The sequence below is a fragment of the Periplaneta americana genome, chromosome 4, assembly GCF_040183065.1.
Source record: "Periplaneta americana isolate PAMFEO1 chromosome 4, P.americana_PAMFEO1_priV1, whole genome shotgun sequence".
Classification (NCBI taxonomy): Eukaryota; Metazoa; Arthropoda; class Insecta; order Blattodea; family Blattidae; genus Periplaneta; species Periplaneta americana.
Window position 1 is genome coordinate 93,980,142 of NC_091120.1, and position 24,508 is coordinate 94,004,649.

Here is a 24,508-nt window from a genome sequence, read left to right on the forward strand (position 1 = left end):
ACTTTGCATAATTATTATATTTTTACTGTTTGACACAAGTTAGGGTAGACCTACGACTCGACACTTAAGAATCACTTTTACAAGTTTCACCTGTACTTATATATTTTTTTAAATTTTACTACACAGAGCATTCACAAAGTAAGCAAACTACAGTGACATAAACCAGTCCTGTTAAAATGTATCCTGTTTCAATAGAAAGTTGTTAGTATGGCGATTCTTCTCAACTGCTCTAATTTCTATTGCATCCATGATAGGATCATGATTGTTGCTGGAATTGAAAAAAGAATCACGTCACTAGGTTATAGATAGACCTACTATGATCTATCATTGTTTAAATTCAGCAATGTATCGTAAAATCAATAGCCTATTCTGGAAATAGGGGATGAAGTATGAGCCTATCTGGGATCTTTAAATCTTCAACGTTGCACCAGAGCGGGTAGAAGAGAAAGTGACGTTACTTCCTCTAGTTCAGTGGTTCGTCGCCGAGTGGCGCTAGACCTTTTTTTCCGTGCCCAGTTTCAGGATCGCTATTCAAGAGAATGCAAAAGGTTTTTAAAAATAACCCACTAGATAAAAATGTATTGTAGAGTACTTAGTTACAATATTTTACTTCTTTAAAAATGTAATATTACTACATTAACAAATTGTGAGTTATATAACACAACCCTGAATAGTAAATATAATAATTAACCTAAAAATGGAACATTGTGCCGGCTTCAGCCAGAAATACGCTAGAAAAAGTACAGCATCGCAAAACTTAGCCTAACATTTTTTATGGAATTATAAAGTACGCATTGACATGAAATTAGGCCTATAGTTTTTATACACAAGAAAGAATGTAATATAATAAAGGAGACACTTTATTTTCACCAATAGTTTTTATCTACTATTTAGTCATTAGTTGCAGTTGTATCTGGTTTATACGTAATTCAGGGGAACAAAAAATATTACGTGCAATAAGACTCATAAATTAAGCTTCGATATTATATCTATGCTAATGTAAGTTTTGATCTTTTGAAATACCTAGGTTATTTTGTGTTTTGTAAAATTAAAACAATTTGGTAGCACTGTATTAAGTAGTTGCATGCTACTTATTGGATAATATTAAATTAACGACTTTTCCATGAGATCTATTACTTTCTCATATGCTCGATTAGAAATCTCTTATGATGTGGAAACGTAATAAACAAATGTAATAAAATTGTAAACCAGTTTAAGTTCTAGCCTAGATGCAAAGTAAAATTATTCTACTTTTGTTGCCGAAATAATTTTTACGTTAATTACGACTAAAGTGCTATTATTAAAAATAAAATAATTAATAATTAAACATGCATATTTAATGAAGTAGAAGCTAGGTGCTTGGATTCAATTTGGAGTTCACAATTAGCACTTTAATACAGTAGGCCTACATTTTTAACCGGCACATAGATTGAAAAATGTTCAGATGTAGAAAGTCTATGGTAATCATCACAAGATAATCATTTTCTAACTCCAAAATGTCGCTCTAGAGGATCCTAGTTAATTTTTTTCTGTCAGAATATATTTAAATCTGTTATCCCACAAGAATTAATACCTAAGTTATATTTCGCTAGTGCTCTGAATTGTAACTAGACATAATTTTGGGCATTCAGATGTGAAGTAATGGCACATAAATGCTTACAATCGCATGATTAGCTAAGGTGGTGTTCTGATTTTCGCGTGTCACATCCAATTATTTTTTACTCGGATATTTAACGATGCTGTATCAACTGCTGGGTTATTTCGCGTCAATGGAATTGGTCATAGCCAGATGGTATTTGGTAAGGGTACATTGTTATGAGAAAGGATTGATGTCCTCTTCGTTGGATATTTTCTCTTCTTTTCTTTTTTTAAGATATCGAGGCAAGTTTGGGAAAATATGTGTTATGGCATAGGCCTACGGTTTTGGTCGCCAGTTCTTGCGTCGAAGTTCTACCTCTTTACTGGCAATAATAAATTTATCGGCTCTTACAATCAAAAGTCGCCCTCGGTAGCGCAGTTGGTATAGCGCTGGCTTTCTATGCTCGAGGTTGCGGGTTCGATCCCGGCCGAGATAGATGGCATTTAAGTGTGTTTAAATGCGATAGGCTCATGTCAGTAGATTTACTGGCATGTAAAAAAAACTCCTGTGGGACAAAATTCCGACACACCGGCGAAGCTGATATAACCTCTGCAGTTGCGAGCGTCGTTAAATAAATCATAATTAAAAAAATCACAATCAAATCCGGAGAAAAACGGATATCACAGATATAAGAACGAGCATACAGTTGTCTGTGTTCGTGGAATTGCTCTACACCACTTCTGAAAAATAGTCTAGTCTATGGATGGATAAAAGAAACGTCTCTTCCTTACAGATTATACAGTATAATTGGATTTACATCAAGAACAAAACAATTAGGCTTATTACTACTCGCTCACATAAACGGCACAATAAAAATCACCCGAACACCACAAGAAATATCTTCTTAATTCCATAGCAGAACGAGTTCTACCTGCTCTGTCCATAGTATTAAGAGGAAAACTGCAATCTCAGAACGATCGCCACGGCAATGTTTCGCTCAGTTGCCGTGGCGACACTAGGGGGTTTAAAAGTCCCATTAGACCCTTGCCGAGTTACCACACTTTCTATTCTAAACCCTCTGGTTGCACTAAAATGTTCATTTCTCGAAAATTATTTAAGGGTCTATCAGCTTTACATTAAACAAACCTCATCTAAAATCTAAAGAATTAGGCTACAGTAAGCTTAAGCTACAAAATGACATAAAAAATGACAAAATTGATCATTTTTGGCCATTGCAAATGTCAAGTCATACTTTAAGTTTACATAGACCTATCTCTGTATGAGGCTATAGGCTGCATAATGCCTATAGAGCCGATCTTCCTGGGTTGGGAAGCCCTATATTGCGCACAAGGAGAAAAGGTCATTAAAAAGGTATAGCCATATTGCGCACACGTGAAATATTTGTACCTGTGGTATCTGTGAACATTGCGCACACGTAGAGTTTTTATATTCAAGTTCACACTTTCGGGCAAATTGTAATATAGCGAATGTAGAAGCTCCGCTCACGACCCCTTCCACTTTTCCCCTACTAGCTCATCAGACATTCTACGTGATAGGCGAGTGTTGTGTCGAATGCACATTCCATGTGGGTGGGGATAACTTCCCCTACTGGCGTTCGCTATATTGCGATTTATCTGATTCTATTGTCACTGTTTACTGTAGTGGTAAGCAGTCCGCTTAAATGTTTACCAGAGTCCGTCCCGTGGATATCCAGAGTACCGCGCCGGAAACAATAGGCTGTAGCCTACTATTCACCTCCTCCTTACTAATTGTCAGCCAATAACGGAAGAAGGCGTTACTTAGCCTACATAGACTTTCAATGAAGTAGAATATTTTCGCTTTTCATATAGGCTACTTAATAACACAAAAAGTAGTAGTCAGATTCGAATAAGGAAAAAAAAAAAAACATATTGAAGAGTATTGTTTGCAGATTTTTAAGATGTTTGAGTCACCGCAATAAAATAAATGTAGGATTTCTTAATTGAGGTTTGTTTCATGCTACTGTAGTGTGGGAAAATATGTTTTAGAAGTAGAAGAAATAAGTGGGTAGTTGCAGTGTATGAAATCATCTAAATAGATTCTACTTTATGTTGAAAAAACCCCATGTTAATAGAATGAGCCAACAAGATATCATCACTTGTTAAGTTTATGTCTGACTGCTTGCAGTCCATCAAGTAGCGCGTACATAAACATTATTTATCTTCAAAACCCAACCATGGTTTAAAAATAAGCATTTATTATTTTCATTTATTTAAAGGGACAGACTAAAATGTTTAGTCAGTTCTCTCCAGTCTTTTCAATTGGATTTTTGTAACAGAAATTGGGTCCCCACTTAATGTAAAGGAACGATTGTGTCGCCGCCTTTTCGCAGAATATGGAAAAGACAAGTGGAAGAAATGTGTTGAGCACGTTAAAATTAACAAAGAACAATATTTTTCTAGCGCTAATGTAATAGACAGTGAAACTGACAGAATAATTCTGTTAGAAGAATGTTTAACTGATGGCAGTGATGCACCAGATGACTTGTCAATCAGTAGCGACAATGGTTCTGATTAATGGAGGGAAACTCCGACTCCGCCTCCAGCTGCCAAGTTACATTACGCAATGTTATAATCTAACATGTCATGAATATAAGTAATTTATTTTACGTTACGTTATGTTAGGCCTACGTTATGTTATGTTATGTTATATTATGTTATGTTATGTTATGTTATGTTATGTTATGTTATGTTATGTTATGTTATGTTATGTTATGTTATGTTATGTTATGTTTATTGCGCTGCGTTGCGTCGCAACCTCCTGGTGTGTTAAACGATTAACGGCTATGTTGACGTCATTGATGAAAGAGCCAATCAGAGCCATTCACCTCACGTTATTTCAATAGCGGACATGCTATTTCTCTAGGCGGATAACGTGGAAGTGAATGAAGTTTACCTTAGTCCTAATTCGGTGTTAAAACATGGCAGCTCATTTGAGATTTAGGCTACCAATGTGGGTGATATTCATCTTTACTTAAAACACCTCAAGATGGACAAATTATTCAGGTCGAAGTAGTCTACAGGAAGGCTAAGGAAATAACTTGTATTTAAGATTCCAGCAAACAAAAAAAAAAAAGAAAAAGAAAATGAGTCGTGAGTACTTCACCAAGCGAAAACGCTCCTTTGTTTAAGTCGCTGTAACTCGGAAACCAGCAAAGACTTTGAGTATCGACAGCTTTTAAAAATAATTTTCATTCTTTCTCAACATTTCTCTCGCTTCAATCCCCATCTAAAGTGAAAAATAAAAAAGTTTGACTTTTACCAACTTTCGAAAGTATAAATGTCTACCGGTATTCTGAATAGATCACATCGAAGTTAGTATTTTTTCTCACTTTTCAAAAGAAGAATTTCATTTCGAATTTTTTTTTTCTGTGCTTTCCTTAGACTTTGAGCTATCAATTAAAAAAGTACAGCGTGATTGATTGACTATCATAGGAGCTACGACATATCGTATAATAGAGCTTTACGTTGAAGGAGTAGGCCTACATGCACCGATCCCTGACGATTCTTTCCGAAGTTTTACGAACATGAACGTACGTCACCAAATACGCCACTACTGTCGTCAACATAGTGTTAAATGTTTAGATGGTGACGAGGGTGCGAAAACTCTCTAATTGCGTTGTGTTACGTTATATTAGGTCTATGCTGTCTATGCATGCGAATTTGTAAGGACTCATGTGGATTGCGAGCCCAATTTTGTACATTCCTAGTCTACATCGAAGTTTGTCTGGTCTTTCAAGTTACGCTATTGATGCGCAAGTGTTGCAACTTGATTGTCCCTTAGGCTGATTAATGACCATGGCGAAGCAGAAGGTGGCTGCACCGTTTGATGTTCGGGAATTGCACTTTAACTTAACCATGTTAAAGTTATTTAGACCGAGCCAAAACTTCCGGATACCTCCACCATGTCAACCTAGAAACTGGCTTAAATGTTTCGGAACAACTTTATAGTTTCATCGTTGGGGAAAGAATGACCCAAATGATTTCTATGCATAAACAATTGACAAAAAATATATAACTTAGCCTATGACTTACGAAAGATTAGCGACTCTTATTTTAAAATGTATTAACTACTGAACTAAATCACAGAACGTTCGGATTAGCTACGTACAGTACAAACCTGCCATAAATGATCAGGTGAAGCAGGTGTAGGTACCACGCCAGCATTGGCGGTGATGGAACTCTGTAAGCCTACTATATGCAATATTTTGCCTCTTAACAGTAGGAGTTCACACCTGTGGAGTAACGGTTGACGCGTCTGACCGCGAAACCAGGTGGCCCGGGTTCGAATCCCGGTTGGGACAAGTTATCTGGTTGAGGTTTTTCCGGGGCTTTCCCTCAACCCAATATGCGCAAATGCTGGGTAACTTTCAGTGCTGGACCCCGGACTCATTTCATTGGCATTATCACCTTCATTTCATTCAGACGCTAAATTACCTGAGATGTTGATACAGCGTCGTACAATAACCCATTAAAAAATAAAAAACAGTAGAACAGTAGGCCTAAGTTAAACAAAATTAATACTTTCACCGATATTCGTTGCCATATAGTTCTATAGGCCTAATAGTGTTGGGAAGAATTTGCTTTTCAGTCAACTATTACGTTAAGGGATTCTAGATAGCTTTATGGCCTATCTTAAGTATGGTTAGGTCTATGTAATTGTAATACTGTGGAACGTAGCTAGACCATCTGAGCTGATTACTTGCTTAATTTTTCCGACGTTTTTCAAAATTACCCGTACAGGGTGAATTTCAGGTAGGCCTAGGCTAATTCCTTGACAAATCGGACTCATCTCGCTAGCCTATAGGCCTAGGCTACGAACAGTGTGGAACTCACCTCATTGGCCTTGGCCGGAGGAGAACATCGCAGGGGAAGCTAGGAGTGGGGATGTAGTGGAACTGATAAGAGGTGTTGACAGGCTAAAGGGCTGACCATTCAGCTATCGCAGGGGTCAATACATGTAACATATCTAATGATTCGTTAATGTTTTATTAAACTTGTACTGTAGACGTTATCAGTTCGGAAGCTGGCGAATAGGAGCGTGATTTCAAGTAGCTTTGGAGTAACAGACGATGTATTTCTTTTGCATTCTTCATAGGGTCGGTGAGTTGATTCTCGTATAATAGGTTATCATCTCCAATTCGACCGAAGCTAGATAACTTCGCAGTTGATACAGCGTCGATAAAATAGCCTATATGTCAAATTGGTGTAGGCCTATAAATGAACAGATTATGTAATTTTAGTAATTTTAACACATAGGGCCTACATAGTCTACCAATTTGTATCGAAGTTTCTCTGAAGATGAACTTCGAAATTCACTGGTAAAAAAATACATACGGAAACTTTAGTTCCCAAATTATCGTTAAGTAAGGTTATATAATGTATTTATGCTTTGAATTACAGTATTAAATATTAGAAGGTCTGCAATACATTCACGCATGTATTCGGCACTCTTGGTTTGCACCGGCATGATATCTCATCAATACAGATTTTTTACTGAATAAATTCCGCATGTATCGCTACCAGTGCTTTTTTTTTTTTACCAAAAGGTGTGCGACATGTTTCACGGGTGAAATAACAGTCATTAATGGTAAGTGTGTTGCTTGCAGGCTGTTTCATAGTTTAAAATATTTCTGAAGTATGGTTGTTAATCAGTAGACAGCTAAATTAATGTGAAGACATTTTGAAACGTGGTAACTGAAGTTATATTAGACCTATTTTACGTATAGCCTATTAGGCCCATCTAAATCTTATTTACATATATTATTATTATTATTATTATTATTATTATTATTATTATTATTTTAGGTACGAGAGATGCAATTGGACTGCCGTGAAAAATCGGCGAAAGATACCGAAAGACACCTAGAGACAAATAAAGAAGTGTAGGCCTATGTAGAATTTATAGATCTGGAAATAGCTTTTGACAGAGTGGATTGGAATAAACTTATAGGGATTCTAAAGAAAATTGGTGTGGATTGGAAAGAGAGGAGGTTATTCGTAATCTTTATATGAAACGAGTCAAATTCATGATAGGAGAAGAAATGTCAGAAGAAAGTGAAGTAGGAAGAGGAGTAGACTACGACAAGCATGTCCTTTACCACCTTCACTGTTCAACACCTACTTGGAGGATTTAGTGAAGAATTGTTTTCATAACAGGGAGAGGAGATAGTAGTAGGAAGAAGAATAAAGTGCATAAGATTTTCTGATGATATGGAGTTGTTACAGAAAAGAAGATGATACTGTATTAAGGAATGGAGCTAAATGACAGCTGTGAGCAATATGGGATGGAGATACTGTGAATGGAAACAAGAAAAGACCGTGGTCATAGGAAGAAAAATAAAGAAGGTAAACTAGACTATGAGTACACTAGTAACATGAGTAGCTGCCAGGAGGTCGAAAGAAGTATATCAATGGCAAAGGAAGCTTTTAGTAGAAAAATGAGCATCTTCTGCGGACCTCTGAAAAAAAACTAATGAAGAGACTAGAGAAATGCTTTGTGTGGAGTGTCGCACTATATGGACACAATGGACATTACGACTAAGTGAAGAAAACCGATTAGAAGCATTTTAAATGTGGATCTCGAGAAGAATGGAGTTGTGAAACTGACAGAGAGAATAAGAACTAAACTATGCCGGAGAGAGTGGGTGAAGAAAGAATAATGCTGAAACTGATCAGGAAGAGAAAAATAAATTGGCTGGGCCGCTGGTTAAGAAGAAACTGCCTATTGAAGGATGCACTGAAAATAATGGTGAACAGGAGAAAAGTTTGGGGCAGAAAAATATATCATCAGATTATAGACAACATTAAGATGTATGGGTCACATGAGGAGACTAAGAGGAAGGCAGAAAATAGGGAAGATTGGATAGGCCTATACTGGGTTTGCAGTGAAAGACCTGCCCTTGGTCAGAACACTATGGATGAATGAATTGTTATCTTATTTTACATATTATTTATATGCCGTACCATTATATTGTCATAAGTTATCTTATTGCATAATTTTATTATCTGTAGGACTAATTTGCATAGATTAAATCGAACTTCAGCTGAACATAGACTGCGTTCTGCAGTAGTTCCACTACATTACTACAAATCATCGGTACTTGCAGGAAGAAATAGTTTCGAAAAATGTCCGGCCACGTCTGAAGGGAGGAGAAGGGAGTGGAAATTTTATTCAGATAATAACCTCACGCTCTCAAAAGTATCAAGTTTCAACGCTGGTGTTACAAATCCGAAATGTCCATCAGAAAGATGACTAAGGTTCCATCAGTGTGTAATTCGATCTATTTATTCGACATTGTTCGTATAATCCTCCAACTGATTCTTTACAAAAGACTCCTCTGCTACAGACAGTATCGTCAGGAAAAGTAACTTAATCTTATTTGTCTAAACACAATCTAGTCATAGACTATCTGCCAATAAAAGATACATTAGGCTATTTACGCCATTACGCCATAATAGAATCTAGGCCTATAGTTTTGTGAAAGGAACGTCAGGTATCAATCAATAACAATCGAGACAATTTTTCTAACATGCGGAAGACAATACACCGACACACGGCGTCATTAAAAAAAAAAAAAAAAATTTGTACAGTCACGGAATTAAGAAATGGGCCGATTCTTGGTAGCAGTTCTCCTCTATGTAGGCAACACGCTTCGCAAGACTGTTCACAAGTAGCATATATTTAGGCGCCCTTGTTTACTGTACATGCGCAATATGTTGTATCTGGAATTTAGTAAAATTAGGTGGCCCAAATTTTGTTTCTAGGTCTGTACAATAGTGGTCAGTAGATCACGGAATATCATGTGATTGTATGTTTTCATTGGCATACGATGTTTGAAAAGTTCGTGGCCTGACACATAGAGGGTACTGAAAACTTGTCAACAATGTCGCCATTGTTAGAGGTCACTTTACATTCATTCAAGCACGAAAGATCATAATATTCTCTTGACTACATTTTGTATAGTTTAATTTTGAATTTAGTGCGCTAAACTGATTGGCAAAAATGGAAAATATGGAGATTCATGCTGACATTAAATATTTCGTAAAAAAGGAAATGAGTCCAACAGAAATTATAGGAGATGTGGATGCTACACTGGGGGAATTCGTTCCAGCGTTTTCGACTGTGAAAAATGGGCGGCGCTATTTAAACATGGTCGAGAGAGTGTGCAAGACGTACCCCGCAGTGAACGTCCAGTAACAGCAAGAAGTGAAGATATCGTATAAAAAATCCACGATAATATGATGTTGAATGACCGTCGACTAAAAGTGCGGGATATTAGCGAAATTATGCGTATCTCAACTGAACGGGTGTGCCACATCTTAGTCAATGTCTTGGACATGTCGAAGGCCTCCGCAAGGTAGGTTCCGTGTTTGTTAACACCAGAAAAAAGCACGTTCGATGTCAAATTTAGAGGGATTATCTGACTCTATTCTATAAAAATACGCCCGACGTTTTAGGCGATTTGTGACCACTGATGAAACCTAGATCTACTGCTACATACCAGAGACAAAACAGCAGTCGTAACAATGGAAATATAGTGATTCACCGCCTCCAAAGAAAGCAAAAACTGTTCAATCGGCTGGGAAAGCCATGAGATGTCTGTGTTCTGGGACTCTAAGGGATAATTATGATTGACTATCTAGAAAAAGGGGAGAGCAATAACCAAAGAATATCATTCAAATCTCTTGCAGCAACTGAAAGGAAAAATTCGCAAAAAGAGGCTGGGTATTCCCAAGAAGAAAGTTTTGTTTCATCACGACAATGCACCTGCTCACACGACTGTAATCGTGGTTGCTGAACTACACGAACTACGGTTCCAATTGTTGCCGCATCCTCTCTACTCACCAGATCTCACACTCTCGGACTTCTTCTTTTTTTTTTTATCCTAAAGCTCAAAACTCACTTGGTTGTGAAGAAATTTTCGTGAAATGAAGAAGTTAACGTAGCAGCAGAAGACTTTCTTGTAGACCTCGAGGAATCTGTGTGCAAGGAGGGTACAGCAGCATTGCAGCACCGATGTACCAAGTGTGTGAATCTCAGGAGGGATTATATTGAGAAATAAAGATTGTTTCAGAATAATCCTAATGTTGATAGTGTATTCATTCTCTGAAAATTTGTGCATTTCATGAAGTAAGCTTAATTAGGGCTATTTCATATTTTATTATTAGGCCTATATCCAAACTTCAGCAGAACATGAAGAGATTTATGAAATTTTAGCCAACATATTCATGCTTTATGGTTTAATTTTCTACGAAGATTGTAAATAAAGTAGTGGTCACATAGACAGTATGAACATGTTATTGAAATTACAAGGAAAATACATTTACATCCCTTCAATATAATCACCAGCGTGTTCCTGTATCTTTTGCCAAATCCGTATTAACCATTGAATGTCGTTAGCGATGTTGTTTCTATTGATCTCTCTGAAGGACTGCCCTACTGCATGAAGCACTGATGCAATATCTGGAAACCTCTTGCCTCTAAGTAAGTAGTTCTTTCAACCGTGAAAAGTTGTAGTTACAGGACTCATGTCAGGGGAATACGCAGGATGTTCCAATACTTCCCAATCCCAACTCTGTAGTAATTCAGCCACTGCTCCTGCGACATGACAACGAGCATTATCATGCAAGATGAAAAGTGGATTGTCTTTCAGGAAATGTGGACTTTTCGCCGCATAGCTGGATGCAGGTTATGTTCGAGAAAATGTTGGTAGTACGCTGCATTAACATTTTGGTCTTGAGATACGGCATGGCTAATGATAACACCTTCACTGTCGTATGCCACTATCAGCATGGCTTTCACCCTACAAGGTTCATATCGCACTTTTTTGGACATGGTGATCCTTTGTGGTGTCATTCATTAGACTGACGCTTTATTCAGGCTCGTATGTCCGTGCCCAACGTCTCGTCAATGGCAACAATACGTTGCAGAAATACGTTCTCTCCGTTGTGGTATTGCTGTAGGTGGGGTTGAGCTATTGCGTATCGGTAGCACTTCTGTGCTTCTGTCAGGTTATGAGGAACCCAATGTGCTGCAATATTTCTTATGTGAAGATTTTTCTTCATGATGTGCCACACAGTTTGATGACAATCCAACCTCTATGGATAATTCTCGTACAGCCCAGCGATAGTCAACAACAAGGAGACCTCGCTCTAATTCCACTTGTTCGTCAAAAATGGACGGGCGACCTGTGCCAGCCGCATGTGTCGTCTCATTCCGACCCGTACGAAATGAAGAGACCCATTTTGCAACCGTCCGATACGGTAGAACATCGTTTCCACAAGCTTAAAGTAACTCTTGATGACATTGGCGTGCATTTCTACCACGGGCTACCTCGATTTTTATCCACAATCGCTGCTCAAGTTTAGTACACATGCTTCAGAGTAGTTAAAAATAGTGCTCTACATTTAACCAAGCACAATAACATCTGTTGTTATAGCAACCGGTTTCATCATTCAATATATCGATAATATCTCCAACTACGATCACGAGTTGTCTCGTATCGCATGCGAATGCGCATAACCACTGCCATCGTGATCTAGACCAGGCCGTAATGCAGGTTGTGTGACGTCACTCGATGAGTCGGGCTTTTCTATTTGAGTATACGGAGCTGAGTGAAATATATTACTTTATAGCGTGTCGGCGCTCAATTTTATTTAGTGTAATGTGTGTATAAGACCCCTTCACACCTCTTATTGCATAATATGTTGCAGAAATAATTACAAAACTGTGTTATTTTAATGTGAACGGAGTTTTACATGTTAACATAACCTGGTTACATCAACATTTGAAGTTTGGAATGGAAGCTATTTTGAGATTTAATAAAGAAGAATTATTTATATTGTGATTTTAATTTAGCACATCTACCTTCCTTACTTGTAGGTACAAAATGTACCACAGTCCCTCCTATGAAATTAGTGTATGTACAGTTGTGCGTTAATCAGGTACGTTAGATAAATACAATTCATTACAACCCAGTGTAGTAGGGAACAAATAAATAATACCATTAAATTTTTATTCAATGTAATATGTGCATAAGTTCCATTTATGTGTTGCATAATGTGGCAGGAATAATAAATAAAACTGTGTTATTTTTATGTGAAGAGAATTTACCATGTTAACATAACCTATCTGCGTCAACATTTTAGGCTTAAGTTGAGAACGAAAACTGTTTTGAGATTTAATAAAGAAGAAAATATTTTTAGGATAAACTTCAGAACACGGTTACCGTCCTTACTTATAGGTAGAAAATTCACCACAGTCCCTCCTATGAAATGTACGTACGTTATATTACTTAGTAGCGCTGAGGTATAGTTCCGGTAATTTCTGAACTGAAAACAGTTGAATTTATTTTTTGTGGAGATGCATTTGATCCTATAAGCAAGGCATATTAAAATCCTGAACGAACCGAACTAATTTGTATATGCAAGATGTATGAATACGAAGGGAACTACCTCAGCGCTAGTTTAGCCCTAGTAACATATTAAACTAATCAGACTTCAGACTGGAGTACCGTCTGAAACGAATAAATACAATTGAAGTGTAGACAAATTGCATTTATAAGTTATACGTAGCGTTATGCTTAATTATAATGCATAATTGCGATTATGGAAATAAGGTAAGTACTGATAGAATAAACATAACCTATAACTTCAACACATTAAAATATGCGTGCGATGCAACTGAAAATTGTTGAAACGTGCATAAATGAATGTGCAAGAATTTCGTAATGAAGCATGAGTGCTTTATTTCAACTAATTACAATTCTAGATACTGTAACAGTAATGAAAACTATAGGGTATAATTTTTCGTAATATACTATATGTATCTCGATTTTAGTTCAAATTGTGTATATTATCAAACGTCGTATTATTTACTCGTATAATGTAGGTTATTCACAAATAAAAAGGGCGCAATAATTTAAATTTAATAAGACAAATACGGTAAACTAACAATAATGACTTAGACAAGAGTAACATCGGTAACGCTGCACTTAGGCCTAATCACAACTTACTTTACATGTCAGTCAATGTTTCACTTTCACGTATATATTATTACACATATTTAGCCTACTGTTTATAAGACCAAAATTTCACTTAACCACATAAGGGCGCAATATTTAATCGAAATAAAGGCAGATATTACACATACGAACTTTGCCTGCAACAACGTAATTTTCACACCAAAAATAATATTATACCTTAAATTGCAAGTAAATTGTGTCTCAAGTGTCTCACAATCACTGTTTAAAATTTTACTGACGCAATTACACTGCATTTCAGAGAAATATATGTTATTCTTCATGCACTGCAACTAATTCATGTGGTTGAAAGACCGCCCTTCGCGATCAGCTGTTAAGCGAGTCACGTGGTCTGCCTTACTGCCTATATTAGATCACGATGGCAGCGGCATAACCCATTCCCGGCAATGTTGGCACTACTTTATTTACAACCCATGTATATATATCGCAAGAAAGCAGTTACCGTCATATTGAGAGGAGTTAGGCTACACTCTCACCCTATACAAACGCATTATCTTGTTATAATTCCTTCGTTATTGTTGTACCTCAATGAAAGGTCATTATCTGTTAGTAGTACTGACTGTGTCGAAAAATATACCTAAGTTAAGACATCAAAGTTTTGCAATGCATAAAAAAGCATAACGAATTTTTATTGCTTCCATTGACCACCATTAGCCCTACTGAAAGAAATATTAGAACTTATTTACCTAACATCCCACATACTAACACTTATTTTTTAATAAAATGTGAAAATAATACATATATATTACACTTTAATAGTTTTTACATGTTTATTTAATTTCTGAAAGAATGAATTATATGAAATTAAAGAAAAGAACGGAAGTTTAAGAGTCACTTATAACTGAAGCTCAACTTAAAACAGAGACACAACATCCTGAAGCCATTATTCTGCATTGAAAGATACTGCATACGTACAAACTCATATTTCATCGTGACATCGATTTCGAGCCCCGATATGCTCGTTGACCAGGGGTTGTTCACCTATGATGTAGACAGTGAGGGAGAGAGCCTATTGCTACTTTACTGCTACAGAGAAGACCGCTATCTGCTGGAAATCATTCTAAGAAAGGAAGTCGTCTTTTTTCTTCGGCATGGCTCCTTCTTTCGGCTTTTTATATGCTCTCTATCCTTCCGCTGCCGCATCAGAATAAAAGTGAATTAAGTTACAAAGTTTTCTTTACATAGTGACATAAAAGTATATCTATTAATTGACTTAGGCATACATAGTAAAATTGTAGGCCTACTACAGTACATAGGCCTACTCCTTTTAGTTAACTTGGAACTTAATTACACATTAAGTATGTAAGAGAATTATTGAGTCACTTAATGGGATTACTCTACAAGGTCCGGTTCCAATAAACTTGTTACCCGAGAAGTTAGACAGCAGGAAGTCTTGAACTTCAAAATAAAATTGGTCAGTGTCAGTGGGTTACTTAAGCTGAAAAAATTCCTATGAATGGCTAATATCGAATGGAAAAGTAAATTGTAATTGAAAAATATATATTGCGAGTAAGTTTACTGCTTACGGCCTTAAGATAATTCGTACAGACTTTCCGAAGTTTCCTGGGGACAATATTACTTATTCTTTATTGGTTAAGTTATATATACATTTCAACGGCGCTGTATCAACAGATAGATTACCTAATGTCGGTGGTAGGCCTACCTATTGGAAATAGCGATATGATATTTTTTCAGGATAAGATCAAATATTTGCCTTGAGATTACATGAAATTTAATTTACAGTTGAGAAAACCTAGGAAAAAATCTAACCCATACCTAAGCGCAACCTCGAATAATGAGACCTATTCGTTACTCCTGAGCTACATCAATGGTCCATTAATTAACATGCTTGTGTCCCGAGTTCCAGTCACGTTGTCGATGCTATGTTGCGTTCCTCATTTATTACTATACAAATAGGCTTGTAACACTTATTTTAAACAATTTCGTAACTAAAAAGTGAGGATATTCATATGCTTAATACTAATTAAGGACTCAAGGCATTTAATAAACATTAATGCAATAAGCAACACGAAATTTCTTAAGATAAATAAATAGGTAGGACTATTTTATTATGTAGTGAAAATATTGCAGATCATACACACGGTACAGTTTCAAAGCGTCAAATTTAGCTCTACCGTAAAATTAGGAATATGTTGCATCCACTTTGAAATGCAATTTTGGAAACATGAAGTGAACTTATTTTACACCTTGTTCCATTTAATTCGCCTTCATCTACATGCCATCATTATCTTTAATTAAACAATATAAATATATAAAATGATTTCTATTCGTGAAATTTACTGATTATTGACTCGTAAGTTACTGGATAATGAAGTTTACATAATTAGAGATTTAATCTTCGTTCCACTTTAAGTCTTAGAATAGAAAGCTCAAACATATGCCTTCAGAGAAAATACACCTTTGCTTTCGAGATATGAAAACTGAAGAGAATCTTATAGCCAGGGGCGACCGGTCCTTAGGGGTCACCAGGGCCGTGCCCCACCAATATTTTTCGCATTTAAAATACGTAGATTTTGTTCAAGACAGTGTACTGGGTTTATAATTGTTGCAGTAAATTTCATCACATTACGCGATGTGTGTCAGTAAAACGTCAAAGATTGTATGATACTAAATATTGAGCATGGGCCCGCGTCAAAGGGCCCGACAACTTGAATCACTTTAGCGCTCAACTGCCATGGTGCGCGGCGTGCAATGTCGCATTCGCTACCGACGGAAATTCACGAAGTGTTACGAAGTTACCGTTACGAGTATATGCTTCGTTGGGGCCCGTTCAAGCTGGCCCGCCTGACGGACGGAAGCAACTGTCGGAGATACTTATTCTGTGGACAACTGCACGGCTAACGGTCTGAGCGAGGTTCTAAAACAAAGTCTACAATAATGAGCAGAAACCAGGGTGGGGTTCAGATTTTGATGTAGAAAGAAAGCATTTCCTTATGCGACATTTGTTCACTGCTACGCCCACCAACTTAATTTAGTTATAAAAAAAATACATGTTCAAAACGCATTAAATCAGTGAAGTTATTTTTTGCAAATATTACTGGATTCATAGCATTCTTCTCTACTTCACCTAACGCAGTGTTCTACTGTGATCTGTGTGCAGTAAGCGCATACCAACCATTTCAGCAATACGATGGAGCTTTCAGTCCCGAGTTGTATCCTCCGTTGAGGGAAATAAAGCGGAGCTATTTAAATGCTTCGAAAGGATTGAAGAGGGAGATGACTCAAATGAATGGAATGAAATAACAGTGAGAGAAGCTTTTGGCCTAAAAGCTTGATAAATAATAATGAATTTTTGTTTTTATAAATTTCTTTTATGACCTAATGAAACGTGTTGGTAAATTATACAACATAATACAGATGCAAACTGCAAATAGATTGAGAATACCTGACGCATTACAACATTTTGAGTCAGCTGTAATGAAAATAAGAGAGAACACTAACAGATATGAAATAAATGTCGATGATGATGATGATGATGAAGAAGAATGTTCGTAACCTCCAAGAAAAAGGCTGAAACTCAGTAGCCAAGTAGGCCTAAACCTGTCGGCAGATGCCAAGGAAATATGCGATATCATTATCAACCAATTCAATTACATTTCCTGCAATCACTTATATTTGGCAGCTTTAATATTCTTGATCCAAAGAAATTTGCTTCATATAGAGTTAAGTTCCCCACCGATCTGGCTAATACTTTCGTAAAAAATTACTGTCCTTTAATTTCGGAAGAAAAATTTATTAATGAACTATCAGTGACCTATCGAGATGATACATTTAAAGGCATTTCCTCTGTATGTGATTTGTTCAGTTTTTTATGAATTACTCCTTTGAAGATTCATTCTCTGATGTGGGAAAAACCCTTCGAATCGCACTAACAACACCTGTTTCAACAGCTGTGTCAGAACGGAGTTTCAGCACATTAAACAGGATAAAACCATTTCTCAGAAACACCATGAGTCAAGATAGGCTGAATTCGTTGGCTTTCTGTTCTATTCTTAAGGAGCATCTCCATCAAAATCTGAACTTAAGAACAGGGTCATCGAAAATTTTGCCAGAAAGAAGGACAGACGAGCACATCTTCTTTATAAATAATTATGCAAATTGGTGAGTTAATGTTGAATTTGCGTTATTATGTAGGCGGTAGCTTTAGTTATATTATTTTAAGTAGAAACAATTAACTAAAATAAAATAAAAAAATATTGGTGCATTATTTAACGCATATCGCAAAACTTGTGAAATATCTGGCCCCACCAACAAAAGTGATCACGAGCCGCCACTATATATAAGATACAGAGTGAACAATTAGTGTGGTATATTGCTAATAACTTCTTAAATTTTATGCAAATCTAGTCTTTCAGGTGAAGCTTCCTGTAAAGCAGATATGAATAATTTCAAGGGAAAAATTGTTCCGGGGCCGGGTATCGATCCCGGGACCTCTGGTTGAACGTACCAGCGCTCTTCCAACTGAGCTACCCGGGAACTCCACCCGACACCGCCTCAACTTTTCCCTTTATATCCACACAACTCGCGTGGGCTGACGAAACGCCAGAGACCCACATCGAGTGCACACAAACTCTGTGTGACTTGGAATTGTGATTTTCTGTTAACGTACACAGTGACGTATATATTATGCAAATCTAGTCTTTCAGGTGAAGCTTCCTGTAAAGCAGATTTGAATAATTTCAAGGGAAAAAGGGTGTGGATATAAAGGGAAAAGTTGAGGCGGAGTCGGGTAGAGTTCCCGGGTAGCTCAGTTGGGAGAGCGCTGGTACGTTCAACCAGAGGTCCCGGGATCGATACCCGGCCCCGGAACAATTTTTCCCTTGAAATTATTCTTAAATTTTAATTTTACAAAAAAAAATGTTATTTCTTCAGGTATGCAGGTTATGAGAGTAAACTTAATTATTTTTAATGGCACCCTGTCTTAAAATTTACATATTCCGAATCTCCATTAAATTTTACGTATGGATCTGTAGAAATTTTACCTATTCACCCGTTTCATATGTTTTAACTATTTTTTAAACTTGTTTCTTGGTCTTCAAACTTCAGACAAATAACTTATGTAAAATCATGTTGAGTAGGCCATAAAAGTAAACAAAACCAAATTTCACAATATATGCTTAAAATGAGAACCATTCACAGCCAAACAATGTCCCAATCTATCACGAAAATAGTCTATTGTAGATATGAGCGGGAACAGATCAGTCATGTAACTGTGAGAAAGAACAATGCGCTATTTCTGTGATATACTGAACGGTATACATACTTATCTATATAGCCTACTTCGAGGTTCCTGCTGCAGATAAACATTACACGATCTTGATGATACCGTGTCTAATGGTGGTGTTTCTCAACTAGGTATGTAGGCCTAAGTGTAGGCCCACTGTAATGTCTGAATTTGAACGACACACAAATACTAAAATTATGCATAGCAGCTGTTTATGGAGATTCAAGTGGTATCGATAGCCAGTACAAAGCCACCAGATCCAGATCAATTCCCGACAAGACTGTGTATTGCGTTTATCCTATGTTTTCTTAAGTGGTGGTCTGCCCGCTCTGTTTTATGCTGAAAGTGAGAGCGAAATGTAACAAAGTGAAGTGAATGCTACTGTTACTGATGATTATGAAGTTGTGATGGTGATGGTAATGATAATAATGATGATAAATAACAGTTGACTCATCGTAACAGTGATTACATTAAAAGTTATGGGTAGGTCAGTAGGCCCACATTTTCAGACAGCATTAATGATAATAATGATGATAAATAACAGTTGACTCATCGTAACAGTGATTACATTAAAAGTTATGGGTAGGTCAGTAGGCCCACATTTTCAGACAGCATTAGTGCAATATGAAGCTAAATGATCGGAGCTGTCCTCGAGTGTGAGTTCCATTCCTGCTAGGGCTGATTATCTGAATGGATGTTTTTCGAGGTTTCCCCAAATCCTAACGCGAATGTCAGGTAATCTATTGCGAATATTCGGCCTCACCTCGCCAAATACCATCTCGCTATCACCAATTTCATCGACGCTAAATAACCTTGTAGTTGATAAAACGTTGTTAAATAACCAAGTAAAAAAAACTAAATGTAGAATATAATAAAGTAGTAGTTACATAGAAATGTACACAGGTCATTCAATAATAACTGACAACATTTGAATTGACAACAAAGAAAACATTTTTGCAACAGTAACATTGTTGCAGTGTTCAGAAGTAATCTCCTCCAACATGAAGAACCCACCTCCACACCTCAAGGAGACGACGGATGCCATCCACAGCATCTTGTACTAATCTTCGAACAGACTGCTCTACTGCTGCTGTAATTGCCTGTCTGGTTCTAAAGCGAACTCCTCTAAGTGGCAATTTCATTTTCGCGTAAAGGTCAGAATCACATGGGTTCATATATGGAGAGTACGGAGGATGCTCCAGAATTTCCCAGTTCCATCTGCGAAGTAAATTAACCACAGGGGCAGCTATGTGAGAGCAAGCACCATTATGTAGCACAATAGGGTGAGAATTCAGGAGATTTGGACGTTTAAGGCGCACAGCTGGTCGTAAGTGATGTTTCAGAAATTAACTGTAATATGCACCATTCACATGATTTCCCGCAAGAACTGAATGAGTGACAAGGACACCGTCAAAATCATAAGCAACAATGAACATGACTTTAAGTGGATCCTGTTCTTGCCAATACTTTTTTGGCCGTGGGGAATCATTGTGACGCCGCTCATTTGACTGTCTCTTCAATTTTGGTTGGTAGCATCAAACCCAGGTTTCCTCTAAAGTTATATGGCGAAAGAAAAGCTCGCCTTCACGCCCATAGCGTTCTAAGTGCAATCTCGCTGTTTCCATTCTCTGCCACATGTTTTCTTCTTTAAGATTGTGTGGAACCCTCCGAGCACAAATTTTTCCTCATCTTTAACTTCTTAAGTATGTGAAGAATCGCACCAGGAGCAATTCCAACTTCCGTTGCTAGTTCAATACAAGTCCAATAACGGTGTTCTTCCAGCAGTGCTCTCACAGCGTTCACATGCACATCATCGCTTGCCGATTGCAGTCTGCCAGCTTCACGTTTTTTATGAACATCTTCCCTCCCATTGCGAAATGCATGTGCCCACCTAGCCACGATACAAGCTTCCAGTAATGCTGTATGGCATTGTCAAACATCCTTGCCTCTTGCAATCTGAATTTTAATGAAGCATCTTTGTTCGAATTGTTAAATATTTTAGAGCACTATAGGTAACAGTCTACAAATTAAACTCATTACAAATATTAAATATCTTACAAATGAGATTATTGTCTTCAAACTCACAGATAACATACATCAGATGCTCTTCTTTCTCATTGTTATCAGCTTGCATCATTTACCGCCGATAGCGCCACATACAAACATTGTTGTCACTAATTATTGAATGACTCATGTATTTAGGTAACTATTTCAAAAGAAAATCTGAGAGCTTTCGTTTACTTACACATGAACGAATTTCTTATGCTCTGTTTTTCCTTTGTTTTGTTTGTTGTTTTTTCTGTCTGTTTATGCAGAGTGAATCGTGAACCTTTATAAGATAAAAATTGGTTTATATGAAACATGTCATAGCGTGTTTTGGGAAAGCAGCCTTTGCAGAACGAAAAGTTAAATTTGTTCGGATCAAATTTCTGCACATTTAAAGGATAAAACTAAAATTCTTTCACATATAAAATAAATTTTAAAACGAATGCGTGCATAAAATTTAACAAGGTCTACCTGTGAATATATAAAACATTGTACGTTTACAAGCGAGTGATGGCTATATGACCGGAGGTCAGTGCTGTCATTCAACATTGTAACGCACTGCAGCCACATAAATAAAACTAAAATTGTTTCAATCATTTATTACCATAATACACTGCTCTCTTAAACTGACTGAGCATATTGGGAATTCAATCAAATGATTTTCTCAAAATTCGCTATGAAATGTTTCATATAAATCAATTTTTATCTCAAAGAGGAAGCAAAAACGAGCAAAATTGTATTAAACCCTTTTGTTTGAAATATTTCAAAGAATAATCCCCTGAAATTAATAACATTACTTACGGTTCACCCTGTATATTAAGTGTTATAAATAATTTATTACAAAGATATAATTATTCAAGGGGTAAATTAGATGCAAAATAAACATCCTTTCTCTAGTCATGTGAAGTAGGTGCTCCCCGAAAGTGGACTTCGACAAATTCACGTTACAGGAGATCGGTCATTTTTTGTGTTCAAGATGGTGTACAGATCCAAAATTATTATGCAAATTCAAATATGGTAATTGAACATTCTACTGGTAAATTATTATAGGCCTATATTATAATTTCCACTACTGCTTGTTTAGTCTACTATTATTATTATTATTATTATTATTATTATTATTATTATTATTATTATTATGTCCTAAAGAAAATCTAAACTTTATTCAAATGAAGACTGTATGTAGGCCTACCAAGTGAATTTTCATGAAATTATGAAATTTCAGTAATTGCATAGGCCTGACGATATTTTCATCCTTGTTTTTTTAAGACGCCGGACTTCACATCTTCATTGTAGAGGCGATTATAGTATGTTTCCGAATTCAACAATGAAGACTAATGAAATTGGTTAAAAAATTGCCTGTGTGTGTTGCAGAGGATGCGACTTAGATCGCTGCTGCGCGCGACGAGGGCTGAGGATGGCTTCAGATTATTGGTGACTTCTTGAGAGGCGCGCCGTGGCTCCGTATTGGAATATCCAGCACTCGCACATTGACCATGATGTACGACTGTGTGGACCTCTCAAGGCGAAGCGACTTCTGTCTGATTAAGTTTATACGGTGTGTACAGCTTGTTCCACCGAAACGCCACGGGACTTCCATTTACTTTGGTAGAAACTGAAGGATATAGGGTATAAACAATATTGTGTACAGAATTTTGTGTTATTTAAATGCATCTCGTTTAACACAAAATAGGCCTATGCCTATTGACATTCTTCAAACATTGTTTAAAGACATATCGTGGCAGACAGATTCTCTGACAGGTAGATTAAGTGTAGCTCGGTCAACTGACCAAAGAATCTGATTCCTGGCAGGTCCTATGAGACTATGTTGTACAGTACTGGTTTTCAAACATTTTGGATCGCAGCTGAATTGATCTCTACATACATTTTCATGGCAATCCTGTACAGTATAAAGAAAGTTTCACAATAAAATGTAACATACTTATATATGTATAGTACTATCGTATTTTATTAGTTTGCTAAACAATGTGTTACATTTTTTGTCTTTACATGTATATGTGATGTCTGAGAGAAAAATAAACAGAAATCATGAATATACAGTATTAATATTATAGGTCACTAGCCCGCAATACGTTCCCATGACGTGCTATTGTAATCTTGCCAAAAAAAATGTTCGGCAGAACCTCTATTCGAAGGCTGCACAGTAGGAAAGCCACTGAGTTGTGAAGGCTGTGGAGAAGTTTTTCTGCATGAACTTCACTTTTTTTATCACCGTAATATTTCATAGACTTAAACACGAGGCAAATCAGAAAGTAAGGTTTCAATTTGTATTACACCTTACTACGATGGCCACTTCACTGACAACTTTCACTGACTTGCTTATAGTAGCAAGGTGCTATAATATGTATGTAGCAGAGATGACAACGAGCGAGAATGCAAGACTAACAGCGCCCGCAAAGCCGAAAACCCGCATGACAGTATTGCCTGTCGTTGACTGCTGGTAAACAACGTTCAAAACATCGAAACTTCGGGAGTGATCAACTCTCGAACGTCAAGCAGCCTTGAATCGTCACAGTTGTTTATACCAAACAGAACTTTTATCTGTTTTGGCAACTGTTATATAGGTCTATGTATAAACAATAAAGTAGCCTATTTGAAACATCATCTCTACCTTTCAGTATAGTAATCCATTCCCCAATCTTTATTTAATTACTAGGCTCTTATTAAAAGTCTAGGACTTTTTTTTCGTGTGTTTGAGATCAAGTATAGGCTACAATCTCAAGTAAAAAAACGCTTTATTTAACGTTATGTTTTATGTTTCTTAGAAATTCAAATTTATTTTAGATTTTTTATTTATATAACCATAGGTATTATCTGATAGTAGAACCAGAACATTTTGATAACTGTGATACTGTTTTCTTTTGTTTTTTTTTGTGTCAAACATCTCTAATGTTATTTATTTCAATTATGTATGTTATTCAAAGTTGCGAAATTTTTCTACGTCGACCAAATGCTATTTCGAGAATGATGAGCGAGACTCGAAGGGCATGAGAGTTACGAGACGAGACTAGAAAGACAAGTGCAAAGAACACAAAGAGCGAGAGCGGCAGTTAGTTTTGTTCATCTCTAGTAACGTATGTAGTATGTACGAGTAGGCTATGCAAATTTATTTGTAATGCTAGGCAACAAGTTCTACTTACCTGTTGTGCAGATTGTAATTGCATCAGATATTATTAATTTATTGCAGTATAAAAAAATAAGTGATGAATTTAACACATACTCTCATTTTAAACTGCACACGTTTCGCAACAATTCACTTCCTTGATCGTGTTTACGATTCGAACTCGTTTATAGTTTATTTCCTTGAACTATTTTTTAAAATACATGCCAAAGTGAAATAATTTAATATGCATAAAAAATTAAGTTGTTTCACTTCACTTATAAACTTTGGGGTTTAAGTAGGGCCTATGTTGTTAATTTTCCACAATGTTATATAAAATTCCCACATGTTTATTATAATCTTAGTCAATTCACATATACTGGGCCTACTATTTTCCTATTTACGAAAATCGTCATTTAAAAGTGATATAAAGTG

At 36.6% G+C, this 24,508-nt stretch overlaps 1 long non-coding RNA gene across 2 annotated transcripts in view; it reads left to right on the forward strand.

The window, feature by feature from the left end:
* Positions 1-24,508, forward strand: part of LOC138698054 (uncharacterized) — a 271,336-nt gene that overhangs the window by 205,652 nt on the left and 41,176 nt on the right. Inside the window, exon 2 of one of the 2 annotated variants that reach the window (XR_011331672.1) lies at positions 22,327-22,510. This is a non-coding gene — a long non-coding RNA (uncharacterized lncRNA). Of the gene's footprint in view, positions 1-22,326; positions 23,009-24,508 lie in introns of those variants that run through there. The other variant, XR_011331671.1, reaches the window with a different exon arrangement.